The sequence below is a fragment of the Rhinatrema bivittatum genome, chromosome 8, assembly GCF_901001135.1.
Source record: "Rhinatrema bivittatum chromosome 8, aRhiBiv1.1, whole genome shotgun sequence".
In the NCBI taxonomy this organism is placed as follows: Eukaryota; Metazoa; Chordata; class Amphibia; order Gymnophiona; family Rhinatrematidae; genus Rhinatrema; species Rhinatrema bivittatum.
The window spans coordinates 117,350,515-117,370,816 of NC_042622.1; positions in this window are offsets into that span (position 1 = coordinate 117,350,515).

Consider the following 20,302-nt stretch of genomic DNA (forward strand, 5'->3'; position numbering starts at 1 on the left):
TAGACTCGGCCTGTATTTGCTTATCGGCCACTCATCCAGTTCCTGCTGGAAAGACAGTCGTGCCCCAACGACTCCGAGAAAGAGTTCTACGCTGGGCACATGATTCCAAATTCGCTGGTCACCCAGGACGAGCATGAACCTTGGCACTGCTCCAGCAGTTCTTCTGGTAGCCCACCATGGTCTCCAATGTCGAATCCTGTAACATCTGTGCACAGCAAAAACCCCCGGTCGATCGACCTTGGGATCTTTTACAACCACTTCCAGCACCCAAAGAACTGTGGACTCACTTGTCCACGGATTTCATTGTGGATCTGCCGCCTTCAAAGGGTCACACCGTAATATGGGTCACCATAGACTAATTTTCAAAAATGGCCATTTCGTCCCCCTACTGGGCCTACCATCTGCTCCAGAGCTAGCATGTTTTTTAGACTGCATGGCTTACCCAAGAATATTGTTTCAGACCGAGGTCCTCAATTCGTTGCCAAGTACTGGTGCTCCCTCTGCCAAAAATTCAGTATTAATATCAGCTTAACGACCGCCTATCATCCCCATGCCAATGAGCAAGCTGAACGAATGAATCACTCTTTGAAGGCCTTCCTGCATGCTCACATCAATGACCTACAAGATAATTAGTCAGACCTCCTATCCTGGGCAGAGTTTTCTCATAACTCTCACATCGCCACTGCTACTGGAGCATCACCATTCTCTGTTGTCTATGGGAAACAACTACGACCACCGTTGCCCATTGAAGAATAGGCCGAGCAGACAACCAAAAATACCCAGATGCCTCTGCTGTACTGTGGCCTGTCAGAGGTGAATGAACTCTGAGAGACTTTCTGACTATCACAGATTCGAAGGATGTAGAAGATTTGGGGAACTTGTAAGCTCTGCACAGAAAGGCATTAATGACTGTTTGCACCACAATACAGGGAAACTTAGTTTGCATGAAGCCAGGATGCAAGCTTTTGTCTTACAGATGCATAATTTCAACGGATGGAAACCAGTTGAAAAGAAGATCCTGTAAGGTGGCAGTTTTGATTGAGTCCTGGTGCCAAGAAACGGAATTCGGGCCTGACTCCTATTGAAGCCACTGACTTACGGTTTGTTTACACAACAAAGAACAACAAAAGAAGAACAGAAGAATACATTGCATCAAAGCCAGGGTGATACAGGAACTTTTATCATGGAAGGGTGGTTTCAGGAAAGACTAGTAAATGAATGATTTTTACAACTGAATGGGGGATGTCCTCACAAGCATTTCCTATACATGATAGATTGTCATGACAACAGCATCATGTGTTTGTGGGCGGTTACATCTTTCTGGAAGTTTCGGCAATACTGTATGTTTTAATTATAAAAGAAGGTTCTCTTCCTGTATGGGATGAGATGCTAGTTATTACAGATAGAGGGCATATCGCATCTCACAGGAACACTTGTCTTTTAAGAAGCCAAATAAATTGAATTTGAAAACCTCTTGCTGAGTAAAAAGTGTTCTTGTTGCCCTGGCTTTGAGTCCAGAAATTATAAACACCATACCTCTATCAATGCCGTCCCCTGCGGCACAGGCTACTGCGGATGCCCTTAAAACATTATGGGAATAGACAAATCTCAGCTTGCGTCAGGCCGCTTCCCGGGCCAAGAGAACTGCTGACAGTCGACGTCGCTCGGCTCCTGAATTCTTCCCTGGCCAGAAAGTCTGGTTAAGTACTCGGTATATCTGACTTCGAATTCCATCACAGAGATTCGTTCCTAGATATATTAGTCCCTTCTCTGTTACCCGACCCATTGGACCTGTTACATACCAGCTTTGGCTGCCTCCTACGCTAGGAATACATAACATATTCCATGTATCGCTCTTAAAACCTGTGATTCTATCTTGGCCTGCCCGGCAAGCCCCTGAGCTACCTCCATTGATGGCAGAAACCGATATGACATACAAGGTCCACGAAGCTGGGGCAGTCCTGGGTCAACCTGGGTACTTGCCAGGTTCTTATGGCCTGGATTGGCCACTGTTGGAAACAGGATGCTGAGCTTGATGGACCCTTGGTCTGACCCAGTATGGCATGTTCTTATGTTCTTAAGTCCTAGACGTCCGCCGTAGGAGCTGCTGGTGGGAATACCTCCTTTCTTTGGAGGGTTATGGACCCGAAGAGAATTCGTGGGAACCAGTTCAGATCATCCTGGAGAAAACTCTCCTCCTGAATTACCATCGTGCCCATCAGGGCAAACCCTGACCTCCAAGAGGGGGGCGTAATGGGGGGTACTGTTAAGTGTACCATCCACGGCAGACCCACGGCTTGGCCCCCTAACCTTCTTACAGGGACTCCAGGCTCCTGGTTCCTCCTTGCTGGCGGCGGTGGGCCGCCGGCTCTGACCTTGGGCTGCCTCCGGTGCCTCCGGCTCTGCCATGGTCCCCAGTGTTGCCAGTCATGATACCATTTGTTAGTCTGGTCTCTCCGTGTGGTCCGCCGAGAGAAGCCACCACCTGCGCCATGCTCCTCCCTAGGCGCACGCGTGCGCATCGCTAATCCTTTTGAAGGGCCGGCAGCTGGAACCCAGCCGCGGCCCCAGATGTTGACGTCAGACTCACCAGTGTATTTAAGCTCAGGCCTCGCTCCATAGCATTGCCTTTACAACAGGTCTCCTCATACTCCGAGTGTACTCATTGCTGATAGAGAATCCTCTCTATTCCTTGTTCCTGACCTTCGTTGTTCCCAGTTCCTGTCTTCATCATTCCTGCCCTGTCTATGTTTTGGACTGATTCTACGGATATCGACTTTGCTTTGGTTGACTACGCTATAGCCTATCTCCAGACCCGGACCTCCGCTATGCCTGACTCCGCTACAGCCTATCTCCAGATCCAGACCACTGCTATGCCTGACTACTCTACTGCCTATCTCCAGACCCAGACCTCTGCTACACCTGACTACTCTAATGCTTATACCCAGACCCAGACCTCTGCTACACCTGACTACGCCAGACTTCTCCGTGATTAGACCATCGCCTTGATTGACTACGCTATAGACTTCTCTGTGTTCAGAACTCTACATTGCTTGCCATGACCTCCGCTTGCCACCGCCCCAGATCCAAGCCTATCATTGACGCCTCTCCTAGCCTATTCCCTGGATGTGGACTTACCATGCTTCGGCCTATCTTTGCTCGAGCACCTGCAGCTACTCTCCATTTCATTGGTGCTTGAGTTCTAGTACCATACACAGTCCAGGGTAGGACTATGCCATCTATCGACTGCTGTCTCTGGGCTAAACCAACTACTCTCGCAAACCAACCTCGAGGCCCACCTAAGTCCTGCCAGCCCTGGCACCCAAAGGCTCAACCCGCAGGGAATGAGGGCTGGTATAGGTGAAGCTCCAGCGGCCTCTACCTTCAGCCCTCGCCACCTGCCGACGGTGGAGACCCGTAGGTTCTAACCTATGTGTTGCATCAACCCTACCTCGGCCCAAGGGTCCACCTCCAACGCAACAGTCTCTAAATGTTTCCCTAGTTTCCCTCCTGAATGTATGCCTACTTCAGTTTTTCATTATTTATTTATGAATGTCAAACCTGTGCACTGTTATGAACTAGTGATTCTCACATGGAACGACGCTATACAAAACACATAACTAACTAACTAACTAAATAAATAAATAATAAAATAAACTCCCAAGGATTAATTGGGGCATGCATAGGATTCTGGGATGCATTGGGGCATGCATGGGATTCTGGGATGGCTCAGCATTTCTTGGGATAGGGAAGTGAGAGACTGCCTTGGAAGACAGGGGAGACATGGAAAACCTATAATGGAGTAGCTCCTGGAAAAGTACTTTAAACTACTTGTTTCAGGCAGGAGTAGTAACAGCTAACAGTTAAAACTAATAAGGATTTATAAAAATCCCTGCTTTCTATACCTGGGAATTTTTGAAGATGGCGCCGGCCAGCCAGTGCTCCTACCATGTGACAGGGGCCGGCCAATGGCACGGATACCCTGTCACATGGTAAGGGCAAAGGGCTTTTGGCGCCATCTTTATGAGTGGCAGCCAATGGCCCGAGAACGGGAGATCGCTTCCGGGACCACCACTGGATCACCAGGCAATTTTAAAATGTCTTGGGGGGATCGGGAGGGTGGGGGAAGCTAAGGGGTCATTTTTAAAGGGTCGGGTGGATTTTTTTTTTTTATCGGGCCATCGGCACCATTTTTGAGTGGCAGCCAAAATGGCGCCGATGGCCCAAGAGCGGGAGATTGGTCCCCGCGCCCCCACTGGACCACCAGGTACTCGTAAAAAGTTTTGGGGGAGTTCGGGAGAGTGGTGGAAGGTAAGGGGTCAATTTTAAAGGGTCGGGCCTCACTAAAAAAAAATTAACGATGTGAATCGGAACCGATTCCGATTCACATCTCCACCGATCAGAATTTTTTCTCCCTCCAGCCGAACCCGATCGTTAAGACGATCGCGCACACGATTCACATCCCTATTAATAAGATACACAAGTCGATTATAAATCTGCCACTTCGTCCTATCATTTCTAGTAATGGTTCTTTCCTAGAACCTTTGGCTATTTTTTTGGAGGCAAATGAGAAGGAAAACTATAAAATTATCAAATCCTTAGATTTACCTGATAGTTCACATACACTTGCACATACTACAGTGAACTCTAAAGGATGATTATTAAGTGAATAATATAGATATAAGATCTGAGAGAGTTTATTGTACTGTTCTTTTTGATGAGAAGTGAAGATTCTGAGATTTCATATATAACTTGTATAATACCTAGAAATTTGTACAATCAGTATTGACAGAATAGTTACTGGTAAATTGGGTTTATTTGTGTTGTTTCTGTTTAACCTCATTTCTTTTATTGTAACAATAAATCTTGTTATTCATCACTGGAAGCTCTCCAACCACTTATTACTCCCTGATTCCCCTACCAACCTCCGGGAACATCAATGGTTGGGTAGGATTTCCCAAACACTCAAAATTACCTGGTTGGAAAGAGGGTAGAAGCCCTTTGGTTGCAACCTTGAATCCAATACCACCTACATACCCCAACACCACTCAGAACACTTTAACCACGTATGTTGTGGAGGAGGACCCTTGGCCCGAGGTGGAGTTGACACTACCCGTGGGGGCTTCCCCCATGGGTCACCACCATCGGAAGGCAGAGCAGGATGAGAAGCAGAGGCCGACTGGAGCTTCACCAATACTAGCCCTCGTTCCCTGCAGGTTGAACCCTTGGGTGCCAGGGCCAGCTGGTCTTAGATGGGCCTCCGCATGGTTGATCCCATGGAGGATGTTTGAGGTAGGGAGCCAGGAGGCAGCGGAGACACAGGATCCAATGGAGCTGGGTTCAAGACAGGGCCTGGAACCAAAAGCCCGGACAGGCTGAAGCAGGCTAGGAGTCAAGAACACGTTAAGCTCAGGCTTGCAAGTAGGCGAAAGCCTAAGAAAGGCCAAGTCCAGATAGTCAGCTGAGGCAAAGTCAGATACAAGCTGGAGTCAGGGCAGGCAGCTGGAGACAAGGTCAAGTACAAGCTGGAGTCAGGGCAGGTGGCTGGAGACAAGGTCAGGTACGAGTAAGGGTCAAAGCCAGAGAATCCGCACAAAGCGTGGTCAGGAACAAGAGAGGGTCAAGCCAGAGAATCTGTCCAAAGGGTAAACTGGAAACAGGAAGCTGGAACTGAAGCATAAGGACTGGAACAGGAACGCAGGACTGGAACTAGGACAGGTACCAGAACAGGAACAGGAATAGGAACACGAAGCAACTAATGGAAACATGGAGACCTGTTGCCAAGGCAAAGACCAGATGGCGGGACCTGCCTTAAGTAGCAGGGCCTGAATACTTCATCATGGCCACTGGAAGGTTTCCCGCCATGGCCCTTTTAAAGTCGGGGAAGGTGCGTGCGCAAGACAGACAGACTGAACTATGTGGTGGCGGCGTCTCATCTCAACGCATGTGGGGAGACCCGACTGGGACCGGAGGAGGCTGCGGAGCTGCTGGACGAACCTGGGAGTGTAGCAGGAGCGTGAGCATGTAGGTGACTGCCTATCACTGCCAAAGAAGAAGGGCCAGGTCCAGGGTGAATAGATCTGGTTGCGGGCCTGCTGTGACTGGGATACAGAACACCGTAGCGAAGAGAGACATCATTACACTGGTTGTTTCTTGGGGCACTACAATATTGTGAAAGAAAAGAGAGACAGGGGAAATATAATACAAATTTTCAAATACCTGAAAGAAATTGAAAAACAAAAATCAATCCTTTTCTGATGGAAAAGAAGTTGTAAAACCAGGGATCATTGAAACTCCAAGTTGGAAGACTCAGGAACAATGTTAAGAAATTTTCATCATGGGAAGAGTGGTGGATGTATGGAATGCCCTCCTAGAAGTGGTGGTGAAGACAAGAACAGTAATGGAATTCAAAAGGTCGTGGGATAAACCTAAAGGATGGAAATGAAGAAATGGGGTAACCTGTGTGAAACCCAGTTTACATTTCTGCATGGCAGTAACTGCACAGAGAACCAATTACTACCCTTAACAGAAGACATGGGGGTAAATTGCACAGAGCAGTAGTTATTACCCTAAGCAACTTTCTGGACAAACTGGATAGATCATTTGGGTCTTTGTCTACCGTCATTGACTATGTTACTATGTTATCAGATCTCAAGAGGAATTCCAAGTTAATTTTAGTCTTTAAACAAATGTTTGGTACATCCAACCAAAATGAAAAAAAAATAATTTTGCTAAAATATTTTTGTTTGGCCATTTTATATAACAACATATATATATATATATATATATATATATATATATATACCTATAGTAGAATCAAACAATCAGGCAATATGTGGTACTGACTAGTGCTTATAATACATGGCTCCTTGGGTTGAAAGGGAACTGTATGTGACATATTGTTTCTAATGCTCTCGAAGGGCATGTTAGAATAATCTAGTGATAGGTTTAAGTGCTTTGTTTTTGTTCACTTTTGAACATGCGAATAAACTTCAATAAAGAATCGTAGTAAATAACTACATTGTAACTAGAATTTGCTTAATCCTATAGGTGCTTTTTCCCCCACTCCTTTCAGAGTGTTTTTTCTTTTATTGAAATTTTCCAGAATTGAGAAATATCTTATGATACATGTGTAAAGGTGGTGAAAGTATAAAAACAATAATTTCCAGAGTGGTGGGCTCTTGTGGGAATTAATATTGTGTGGGATGATTTTAGAGAAGGTTTTGTATGTTTTAGCAAGAAATTGTTCTGCTATATGAATGCTTTTTCAGAAAATGTTGTGAAAAATATGAATAAATAATAAGGTTAAAGATTGAATTGAATGTGATTGCTATATATCCTCATATGTGAAATGGCAGAATATAAATGGGCGATTGCTTTTTGAACCAGCTATTATGATACTTTCTACACTTCAGCATCAGTCTTTTATAGCTAAGCATTAAAACATTTTTTTGGATATCTTTTTGTGTGGCTTAGGTCTTGTGATTACAATGATTGCTGCTTGAACCAGCAGATGATTGAGAATTTTGGTGCTTATTTCTGACATCGTTTGCAACCCATAGCACAGCAAGAGACGGTAGATTGTACTGTTGCACCTCAGATCTCTGATGCTGTGTTCCTGCATTTACATATATTTATATCAAATAAAGTATTTATAGCTATTACTTTAGATAATTTGTAACATTTGATCTTTTTGGAACCTGGTTTTGGTATTTAGAATATAAATATGTATAAATATATATGATATTTATATTTTATTTTTATTTTTAAACACCACTTTATTTCCCTAGCTTTTTCAGTGTCTGAAATTTGTCAGTGTCTGTCTGTCGTGTCTCCAGGGGCATTTTCCTGCAGGGCAAGGCTTTGTACTATATCTGTTTTGATACTAAACAGCAGTGCTGATGACACTGTGCAGCATTGTGTATCTACCAGACTATTTCATTCTGTCTTCAGAGCCCATAGCTTTTAAAACAACATAAATGAAAGAACACCATTCTTGTTTAAAAAACAAAACATTCAGATGGTCTATTCTAGAAGTTTATGTTTTCAATCAGTGTCTGGCAGAAGCTATATATATATGTAAGTAAGTAAATAAATAAATAAATAAGCAAGCACCCAGTGAAACAGTAAAAGGATAAATGGAACCTACATCTTTTACAATGTCTTCTCAACTTTTCAAAAGAAAACCAAATTCCCTGTGAACTGTATCCTGTTTATTCAGTGCAGGTAGAAAACATGAATTTAAAAAAAAGCTAACAACTTTTAAGGTGAATTTTAAAAGGCGGGCACGCACCAAAATCAAGAGATGGACACTCATGTAGCACGCACGCATGTCCATCGGATTTTATAAGCCGCCCATGTGCACCCACAAGTCCTGATGCGTGAATATCTCACATCAGGAAAAAAGGGGTGGAATGTGGGTGGGACATGGGTGTGATGTGGGCATTCTGGGGTGGAGCCAAGAGATGTGCGTGCAAGTACCTATGCGCCTGGGTGCGCTTCCAGGTATATTTGAGCATAGAGTTACTTCTGCTATGGAGGAGGTTTAAGTCTCAAAAATATTTCCATGAAATGTTTGAGGGGTCTGGGTTAACTGGGGGAAGTGTAGCCTAAATATCAGTGGGATTTGGAGGACCTAGCTCTAGTCTGGATGAACTGGTGAAACTGGTCATGGGCTGGATGCACATCTGTTATAAAAGTCCATCACTTGTGCGTCCCAAAGCCAACTTACGCTTATGTGCACATACAAGCTTAAAATTAGGAGCACACGTTTACCAGGGCAATTTTATAGCAGTACGAAATTGCTGCGTATCTGGCCACACACACATATACTCATGTATATGTGTGCCCACGCACCCGTTTGAAAGTTACCGTCCCTATTTGTAAGGCTTCCTTTATTAACATTCTCCAGGCAATCTGAGCTCCAGTTTTAACAACTATATTGACAAAAATACCAGAAACCACTTTTCACATACTGCCACTTGATTAGGTCATAATGCAGTATGTGGGTGTAATGTAACTAATGACATCATACACTGTGGGGCAGATATTAAAAGCTACGTGCGGGCGTAGATTTGTGTGCGCAACCCGGCGCGCATGATATAAAATCTGGGGTCGGCACGCGCAAAGGGGTGCACACTTATGCACCTTGCACACGCCGAGCCCTAGGGGAGCCCCGATGGCTTTCCCTGTTCCCTCCGAGGCCGCTCTGAAATCGGAGCGGCCTTGGAGGAACTTTCCTTCCACTCCCCCCCCCCCCCCCACCTTTATTTTGTTTTTTATGCCTGCTTCTGGCAGGCGTAACTTGCGCGCACCAGCCGGTTGCCGGCGCGCAATCCCCTGGCACGGCCGCTGTGCCGGAGGCCTCGGTCCTGCCCCCAGACTGCCCCCGGACCGATGCCCCGCCCACACCCCCGCCCCCTTCCCACCCCTTTTTCAAAGCCCCGGGGCTTGCTCGCGTCCCGGGGCTTGCGCGCGTCGCCAGGCCTATGCAAAATAGGCTCAGCGCACATAACCCTCCTGCGCAAGTAAATCCAGCCAGATTTACGCACGCAGGGCTTTTAAAATCTGGCCCTGTGTGTGCATGATGCAGTTTGTTGCACTTTCTGAAGCACTGGTTTCTCACAAACTTGCAAAGGAATTGCCAAGTATAGAAGTCAATTTTTTAAAATGATTGGGAGTCCTAAACTCAACATAAATTACCTTCTCATCACCCCAATATCGTGTGCCCCCATCACTCACACAATCCTGGCTCTGATCCCCACCTATTTCACACCTACACCCTCTGGTGCCCATATACCCTCAACATTTTAGCTCTTCCTTCTCACTCCTACCCCATCCTTAGTTGAAACTCCCCCTTTTCACCCTTCTACCTCCTCCTCCCCTATGCAGCTGCATCAGCTGAAGCCGGCAAGATGAGGAGAGTGGGGGCACTGGCCTCATGCTTTGAACCACAGGAGACACCTAGGCGATGCATAGTTCAAAGTGTGACCCTCTGCTTCTGGGCAACAGAGAAGAACAGCACAGCCCAAGGCCGAGACGCTCTTCTCCTCTTGCTGACTCCTATCAGCCGTGGCAGGTGAGAAAGAGTTAGGAATGCTCCTCTTATTACTGGGAGTGCTCACATATCAACAACACACCTGGAGTTGGCTTTTATATTATCAAACAGCTTGGAGAAATTCAGTGTAAAAAAGTAAAAACATTTAAATTGAATCACGGCATCCATTGTTGCTAGATCTGAAACACTGCATGGGTCACAATTGCTACAATTTTTTCCATAAACAAATTTTATATGGACTTTTTATTATCCACTTAACAGCTCAAATCCGAAGTGTTACTGTACTGCATTCAGAGAATTATGCGCACACAATGAAGACCAAATAATAATTTTAGGAACAGAATCCTATTATGAGGCAAAATCTAGTCTGTTGCTTGGAAAATGAAGGTCCAGAGTACATAACACAAAATTAAACCTATTCATCCTTCATGCTTAGACACGCAGGTGATTTCAGAATATACGTGTTTTTAGGTGAATTTTAAAAGCTGGGCATGCATCTAGCACATGCATGTGTCTTCCACGATTTTATAAGGTGCCCACATGCATGTACAAGTCACAATGTATGAATATCTTGTATCAGGAAAAAAAGGGGAGGATTGTGGTTTTGGCAAGGGTTTGTCTTGAGCATTCTGGGGCAGGCCCAAGAGTTGTATGTGCAGGTATCTATGTGCCTGGGTACATGCCCAGGTATATTTGAGCACAAAGTTACTTCTGCTATGCAGGAGGTATAAGGCTTAATAAAAAATATTTCCAGGCATCTATGAAGCATTTGAGGGATCTGAGTTAACTGAGGGGAGTGCAGGCTAAAGAACCAGGGGGTTGGAGGACCTCACTCTAGACTGGGCAAGCTGGTGGACAAACTGGTGAAACAGTCATGGGCTGGATGTACATCTGTTATAAAATTATGCTATTTGCACATCACAAAGCCAATTTACGCTGCTGGGCACACGCAAGCTTAAAATTAGGAGCACACACACATACATGCACCAGGGCTACTTTATAACATGCATGCAGGATATAAAATTTCTGTGTATCTGGCCATGCCCATACACACATTTATTTATTTTATTTAAGTGTTTTTATATACCGATAAACGTTTGCACATCATATCGGTTTACATACAACATATAATACTGGTAGAGGAAGGTACATTGAACAAATTTGGTTACATGGCAAAAAGAGAAAAGTGCGTAACAATCTATGCAGATGTGTCACAAATGTATTACCGTCTGTGTTTTAGTAGAATGGAATGAAGTTTAAGAACTACAAATGTAAAAGAATTCTATGGAAGTGGGACATTGTGCTACTGACAGAAACCTTGTGCTCATGTACTGGATCCACAAAAACATTCAAAATGAATTTCTCTGGACTAATGCTCAGAACTCTATAAAAATCACTACAGCTTTATAGAGAAGTATAGCTCTGGCTCAATATTTCCACTTTGAAATGGGCACAGGGACTCTTTTCTGTTAAGAGTAAGGCTAATCTCTAAGGCAATGCTGGTAAGGTACCAAACCATATAATGTCCACTTGACATTAGAAATAAAACCCAACATGCTGAATTGACAGGTTTTGTGCTCCTCTGTGCCAGAGGATAAATCATTGAAAGGAAATTAGAAAGTCATGATCCTTCTTCGCTAAGATCCCCATAGACTTTCACCCCATTTAGTCACTTCCAGTAAGTTACTAGTTTCCACCCACCATTGCAATACTCATGGGTCTGACTTCACTTCCCAAGTAAATACTGCTATTGGGGCATTCTGGATTGGATGTCCCACATGAGGTCCTGAGCTGGAAAAGTCAAGGACTTTAGTAAGTTTGTTCCAATCGCTGTCATGATAGCACCTGAATTCCTCAGGCATGCTGCTCTAGGGCTGAACTGCCCCCTCTCCTCCAATATGTTGCAACAGGATACCTCTGCTCCTTTTCTGAATAATAGATCATGAGGTCTGTTCAAAACTGAACTCTTCTTGCTTCAGTTTCAATTTTCTTTTACTTATAAACAACATTTCACAAGTTCAGTGACTTGGAATCTCTACATGCCCTGTCCCAACAGAAATTGTTCATTGCACTCTCAGGAGGGATGTACAAACCTTAATCACCTTCAATAACCAGAAAATGCATTTACCCTTTATTGAGGTAATTTATTCTTTAGTAAAGGAAAAGATCCTTGCAGAAACTAAGAAACAGACAACTATTGCAGAATTCAGAATTAGTGTAAATGAGTTCTGCAATAATGTAAATAAAATAAATCAAAATAAACTTATCATAGGAAGCTTTGATTCTGAAAGATGACATCAGTTAAAAAAACAAACAAAAAACCCCCACCAATAGTCCTGTATGTATTTTTTGTAATGCAGTACTGTAACAGAGGGAAGAACTGCAGATGCTCTTGCAGTCATGAAATTACTGCAGTATCATTCCTCCACCTCCATATATAGAACTCCATTCCCACATGGATATCAGAAGCCAAGGCCTTCTTATGGCCATAATATACATCACATTAAAAAAAAAAAATAAATAAATACAGAACTGATTTTTTTTTTTTTAAAACAATTTCCAAAATCACAGCCTCCTTTGATGATAGAGTTCATTTACAGCAGAGATCGGCAACTCCAGTCCCTGAAGGTCCCTAATCAGTCGGGTTTTCAGAATGCGGCTAATGAAGATGCTTGAAATTGATTTGCATATAGTTCAGGCACTGCACATGCAAATCTATTTCATGGATATCCGTCAGGGATATCCTGAAATGTTGAGATTACTTACCTGATAATCTCCTTTTCCTTAGTGTATACAGATGGACTCAAAACAAATGGGTATTGTGTGCTCGTGCTAGCAGTTGGAGACGGATCTGACGTCAGCACGGGTACATATACCCCCACAGGAAGTGTAGCTATTCAGTAATCTTCCTAGCAAAAGCTTTATGGATATATGTGGACTGACCGATCGATTAATCAGCAGGATTACCCTGACCGATTGATAGTAGCTGGAGACCACCAGAGTTCTCAACCGGAAGGCGTCGACACCCAGCAGGGTGGAAGCCCTATTATAAGCAAAACATGGCTTACCGTGAGTCAGCGAATCCCCCATGTATACCGGCAGCCGGGCAGGATGCTGAGTCCATCTGCATACACTAAGGAAAAGGAGATTATCAGGTAAGTAATCTCAACATTTCCTAGCGTGTAGCAGATGGACTCAAAACAAATGGGATGTACAAAAGCTACTCCCGGTCTGGGTGGGAGGCTGCCCGAGGTCCGTTTAGGATTGCCCTCGCGAATGCTGTGTCCTCCCTGGCCTGGACGTCCAGACGGTAGAATCTGGAGAAGGTATGGAGGGAGGACCACGTCGCCGCTTTGCATATCTCTGCAGGCGACAGCAGCTTGGCTTCTGCCCAAGAGGCTGATTGTGCTCTGGTAGAATGAGCCTTGACCAGTAGAGGCGGTGGCTTTCCTGCCTCTACGTAGGCTGCCTTGATAACTTCTTTAATCCAGCGGGCGATGGTCGGCCGTGAGGCCGCTTCCCCTTGCTTCTTCCCGCTGTGCAGGACGAACAGGTGGTCCGTCTTTCGTACTGCTTCTGACATTTCCAGGTATCTGGACAGCAGTCTACCGATGTCGAGATGACGTAGCATTCGACCTTCTTCCGATTTCTTCAAACCTTCCGTGGTAGGCAAGGATATGGTTTGGTTGAGGTGAAAGTGTGAGACCACTTTGGGTAAAAAGGATGGAACTGTGCGAAGATGGATAGCCTCTGGAGTGATTCTGAGAAATGGATCACGACAGGATAGTGCTTGTAGCTCTGAGATGCGGTGTGCTGAACACACAGCCAGCAAGAACACCATCTTCAAGGTTAACAAACGGAGAGACAGGCCTCAAAGGGGCCTGAAGGCTGATCCCGCCAGAAATTCCAATACTAGGTTGAGGTTCCACAAGGGCACTGGCCACTTCAGTGGCAGGCGAATGTGTTTAACTCCTTTCAGGAAGCATGAAACGTCTGGGTGCTTGACAATGGATTTGCCGTCACGTTTGGGACCATAGCAAGACAGCGGTGCTACCTGTACCTTGATGGAGCTGAGGGACAGACCCTTCTGAAGTCCATCTTGTAGGAAGTCCAACATGAGAGGAATCTTAGCGGTATGTGAATTGGTGCTGTGAGAGTCGCACCAAGCTTCAAAAACTCTCCAGATCCTGATATATGTTAGTGATGTGGAGAATTTGCATGCTCGGAGGAGTGTATCTATAACTGGCTCCAAGTATCCCCGTTTCTTCAGTCGAGCCCTCTTAATGGCCAGACCGTAAGAGAGAATTGAGCCGGATCCTCGTGGAGGATGGGACCTTGCTGCAGCAGGTCCCTGAGTGGAGGCAGGGGTAAAGGGTTCCCTGCCAGTAGTCTTCTCATGTCTGCGTACCAGGGTCTTCTTGGCCAGTCCGAGGCCACTAGAAGAACTAGGCCTCTGTGTCTCTGAATCCTGTGAACAATGGCACCCAGCAGGGGCCATGGAGGAAAGGCATATAGCAGGATCCCCTGAGGCCACGGTTGTACCAGGGCATCGATCCCCTGAGCCCGAGGATCTCGCCTGCGGCTGAAATATCTGGGAACCTGAGCGTTGGACCTGTCCGCTAGTAGGTCCATGGCTGGCGTCCCCCATCGATCCACAATTATCTGAAAAACTGTAGGTGACAGTTGCCACTCCCCCGGGTTTAGGCTTTTTCTGCTGAGGAAGTCTGCCGTCGCGTTGTCCTTCCCGGCAATGTGGACGGCGGAGATGTCCTGGAGATTTGCTTCTGCCCAAATCATCAGGGGAGTTATTTCTAGGGACACTTGTTGGCTTCTGGTTCCGCCCTGTCGATTGATGTATGCCACTATGGTGGCATTGTCTGACATCACTCTGACCACTCTGTCGCGAAGTCTGTGGGCAAATCGCAGGCACGCAAGCCTGACTGCCCGTGCCTCTAGGCGGTTGATGTTCCACCTTGACTCTTCTCTGGTCCACCGCCCTTGGGCGGTGAGTTCCTCGCAGTGTGCTCCCCATCCGTTCAGGCTGGCATCTGTGTTGAGCAGAATCCAGGTTGGGGAGGACATTCTCGACCCCCGGCTTATGTGGCCGGGCTGTAACCACCACCTTAGCTGAGTCCGCACTCTGACCGGCAGAGATAGGTGTATAGTGTAGTTCCGCGATCGTGGACTCCATCGAGATAGAAGGGCGCGTTGCAATGGTCTCATATGAGCCCGCGCCCAAGGCACCACTTCCAGAGTGGATGCCATGAGGCCGAGGACTTGTAGGTAATCCCGAGCTGTGGGCCTTAGAATTTGGAAAGCATGCTCAGCGAGCGTGGGGTAGCTCCAAACTGCTTTGGAGACGGAAATTACTGAATAGCTGCACTTCCTGTGGGGGTATATGTACCCGTGCTGATGTCAGATCCGTCTCCAACTGCTAGCACGAGCACACAATACCCATTTGTTTTGAGTCCATCTGCTACACGCTAGGAAATTATGATTGGTTAAGAATCCTTGAGGACTTAGGTCCTCATTTTCTAAAGTATCGCAGGCCTGCGATACTTTAGGGAATGAGGGGCGGGGGGCCGAAACAGGGGACGGGCCTGCGCTAGCCGGCAGCAATCGCACCGTCGCGGTGCGATCGCTGCCGGTTTCGCACCCAATAGCGCCACCATAGGAGGTGCAGCTATTGGGCGCGAACTCGGACGCGAAAACGGCCTTACCTTTTCATCGTCCGCGGCGTCTTCGCAGAGTCGGCCCCAGTGACGCCCCGACTCCTCCTCTTCCGGGGTCGACTCCGTCTCCATTTTGGTATTGCACGCGATAAGGGACATTTCGCGTGTGAAACATCCCTTATCGCGTGCGATCCGAGTGGAAAATGAGGCCCTTAATTTGCTTTCTCACCCAATTTATAGTACAACTATTAACAAGCAAAAGCATGATGGGCTCCCATAAAGGGAATTCTATCAAAATATTTACAGATTATCCAAACAATATCATTTATTTGGAAATATACAGAAATCTAGCTATATGCCTTATTTTACAGAGAATGTGTTTTACCAAAATTATGTAAAACCTGCATAATGTTTCTCTTTCTAGGAACATTAGAAAAATTTGAATCATTTTCATTCTCCAGTGAAGCACTGTCCCTAATTATTTGTGTGATCTTGGACATATCACTCTCTTCTCATGCCTCAATAATAACTTGTTTTCTGGTTCCTTTTGCAACAAGAAGCTGATCTGCAGAGAAAATTTCTCCAACTAATACAGCAAATAATACATTATTATTATTATTTATTTTTTTTATATACCGACATTCGATCTCAATTGAGATATCACATCGATTTACATTCAGGTACTGTAGGTATTTCTCTATCCCCAGAGGGCTTACAATCTAAGTTTTTGTACCTGAGGCAATGGAGGGTAAAGTGACTTGCCCAAGGTCACAAGGAGGATATCATTCATGTTGTGCTCGGGGGTGGACCCTTGTCCTGGGGCAGAGGTGGAACACCTCCTGAAAGAGAACAGGAGGTAGCTGCCCCAGGGAGCGGAGCACTGGAGGAGGCAGAGGCTAGGAAGAGCTTCATTACTGGAAGCCTGAGGTCCCCCCGGGAGGAGCCCGTAGGGACCTGGACCGCTTGGACTTAGGTGGGCCTCGCAGGGTCTCCTAAGAGAGTGAAAGTCCGGCGTGCCCACGGAGACAGGGGGAGCGCAATCAGGGTCACAGGTGACTGCTAGCTGGGTCAGAGAGGACCAGAACAGAGCTGGTGATGACTAGGTGAGGAACAGAGCCAGAATCTGGAGACGAGGTCAGGCAGGCAAAGGTCAGTGTCCAGAGGTCAGTTCAAGGAGTGGTCAGCAAAGCAGAGGTCAAGTACTAGAGGTCAGACAAGGTCAAAGGCAGACTGAGGTCTTGAGGCAGGTGGCAAGCAGGCAGGCAGGCAGGTCAGGAACAGGCTATGGTCTTTAAGGCAGGCAGCAGGTAGGCAGTCAAGTCAGGAACAGGCTGAGATGAGTACCAGAAAGACAGTCCGAGGGTACTACCTGGGGTAGATAGACAGACAAACACAGGAACAGCAAGACACAGGAACTAGGATGCAGGAACAAGCCAGGAACAGAACTGGAACAGAAGGATCCTGGAATGAGACTAGGACAAGCAGGAACAAGTACAAGCGCGGAGGCAATCTCAGAACAAACTGACCTGATTGCCAAGGCAAGGAAGCAGAGACAAGAACTTCCTTATAACAGGGAATCAATCAAGGTGTGCTGCAGAGCTAGGACCCGCCCTTGGCCCTACATGAGTCCGGGCAGTCCACGGGCGAGCACGTAGGGGCTAGGCCAAGATGGCCAAGGATGCCAAACCTCAGAGTGAAGCCCAGCGCCCAGTAGAAGGCCCGGAAACCGCCGCCGCGGGACACCGGGGTCTGGCAGGACTGGCAACTACCACGAGGGAGGTCGTCCCGGGACCTGCTGTGGAATCATGAAGGTGAGCAGGCCCACACACAGGACAGCCATGGGTGAGATGTGTAACAGTACCCCCCCCCCCCTTCTAGGCCTCCCCCTATGTGGCTGTGGTTTCTCAGGGTTCAATCTATGGAAGGTCCTCAGGAGATCCTTATCAAGGATGTTTTGGGAAGGTTCCCACGAATTCTCCTTGGCCCCATGGCCCTCCCAAGCTAAGAGGTATTCCCACTTGCCTCAGCGTCGCCGGATGTCGAGGACCTCTCTTACCCGGAGAGAAGTGTCAGGTTCTGCAGAAACACATGGAGCAGGAGGATCTTTGCATGAGGGCCAGGAGAGGACCAACGGCTTTAACAAGGACACGTGAAACGTGTTGTGGATACCCAATGAATGAGGTAGCTGGAGTTGATAGGAAACAGCTCCCACTCTTCGGATCACATAAAATGGTCCGATGTATTTTGGAGATAGACGGTGAGAGGGAATCTCAGTCGAATGTGTTGAGCACTCAGCCACACTTTCTGGCCAGGTCGAAAGAGTGGAGCAGGTCATCCATGAAGATCAGAAGTGCTTAATGCATTCAGCAGCTTGTGAAAGTCGTTCTTTTACTCTTGGTGAATGGTTTGAGCCATGGCTTGAGCCACTGGAGATGGAACCGTCAGAGGAACAGGAAGAGGCAGTTGGGGCTGCCATCCAAAGACTACTGCAAACAGGGATGTGTCGGTGACTACCGCGACATGGGTATTGTGTGACAGCTCAGCCCACGGGAGAAGATCCGACCAATTGTTTTGCTGGTCATTTACATACGAGAGTAGGATTGACTTCAAGGTCCGATTGGTCCTTTTGGCCTGCCCATTGGCCTGGGGATAGTAGGCCGACGTATAACTCAGAGAAATGTCGAACTTTCAACACAAGGAACGCCAATACTTGGCGGCAAACTGTGGTCCCCGATCGGATAAAATCTCCTTGGGGAGTCCGTGGAGACGAAAGATATTCTTCAGGAAGAGATTCACCAGTTCCTGGGCTGAAGGAAGAGCTGGCAAGGGAATAAAATGACCCATTTTCGAGAAGCGGTCGATGACGCCCCAAGTCACCATGTTATTCTGGGACAGAGGTAGATCAGTAATAAAGTCCGTTGAAATACTGGACCAGGGCTCAGTAGGTGCCAGAAGAGGCTGGAGTGAGCCCCAGGGCTTCCCCAACGGTGGCTTTTGCAGGACACAAATGGGACATGAGTCCATGTAATTTCATGAGTCTGGCACCATCGTAGGCCACCAATAATGCCTTCGCAGCATTTCCAGTGACCTGGCACGACCAGGGTGGCCTGCCAGTTTAGAGTCGTGAGCCCATTTTAAGATGTGTTCGCGTAGCCATTGGGGAATGACTGTCTTCCCAACAGGGACTGTGGTAGTTGCAGCAAGAGAAATACAAGCAGGGTTGATGATGAAGCTAGGAACTTCCGGGATGTCCTCAGGCTCGAATGATCTGGACAGCGCATCAGCGCGCAGGTTCTTGGAACCAAGATGGAAGCACAGGTTGAAGTCAAACCTTTTGAAGAACAAGGCCCACCGGGCCTGACGGGGTTTCAAAAGTTGAGCCTCTTTAAGATGTTCGAGGTTCTTGTGGTCAGTGAAGATGGTAAACTTATATTGTGCCCCTTCTAACCAAGGGCACCATTCTTAAAGTGCTAGTTTAACCTCAAGGAGTTCGTGATCACCCACGGTGTAACGTTGTTCCGTGGGGGAAAACTTATGAGAATAGAATGAGCAGGAAGTTAGCTTGCCCATGGGAGAGTGTTGACTCAGAACGGCTCTGGCGCCGATTGCTGAGGTGTCGACCTCTACAACATAGGGATGTTTGGGATCCAGATGAAAGAGACAAGGGCTGAAGCTGAAGGCTTCTTTAATCCTCTGGAAGGAGGCAATAGCTTTGGGTGTCCAAACTCAGGTGTTGACCCCTTTCCTAGTCATAACAGTGAGTGGGGCAACTATAGAAGAGTAATTTGCAATGAAGCTCCAGTAATAGTTGGTGAAGCCTAAAAAGCATTGCAACGCTCGAAGGCCTACTGGCTGAGGCCAGTCGCGGATTTCCTGAAGTTTCTCTGGGTCCATGGAGAATCCATGATCAGAGATTATGTATCCCAGAAAGGGTAAGCAACGCCACTCAAACAGACATTTCTCCAGTTTTGTGTACAGATGATTCTCTCTCAGACACTGGAGAACGATACAGATGTGTTCACGGTGGGATTCTAAGTCCTTAGAGAAGATTACAATGTCATCGAGGTATACGATGACGAAATTGTACAGGAGATCTCGGAAGATTTCATTCATGAGGCTTTGGAAGATGGCTGGAGCATTACATACCCCAAAAGGCATTACCACATATTCGTAGTGGCCGTCTCTGGTATTAAACGCCGTCTTCCAGATGTCATCAGGTTGGATGCATACCAAGTTGTATGCATCTTTCAGGTCCAGTTTAGAGAAGATTCATGCCCCTTCAAGGCGATCGAACAGTTCGCTGATGGGGGGTAGCGGGTATTGATCCTTGCGAGTTATCGAAATAGGGGCCTCTGTAATCAATACAGGCACGTAGTCCACCATCCTTTTTCTTCACAAAGAAGAACTCCGCTCCTGCGGGGAAATCAGATGGACAGATAAAGCCTTTCTCTAGGTTCTCTTTAATATATTCCAACAAAGCCTGAGTCTCAGGCTGTAACAATGGATAGGTTCTACCTTTGGGAGGCATCATGCCTGGCAGAAGTTCAATAGGACAATTGAACTTGCATAATGG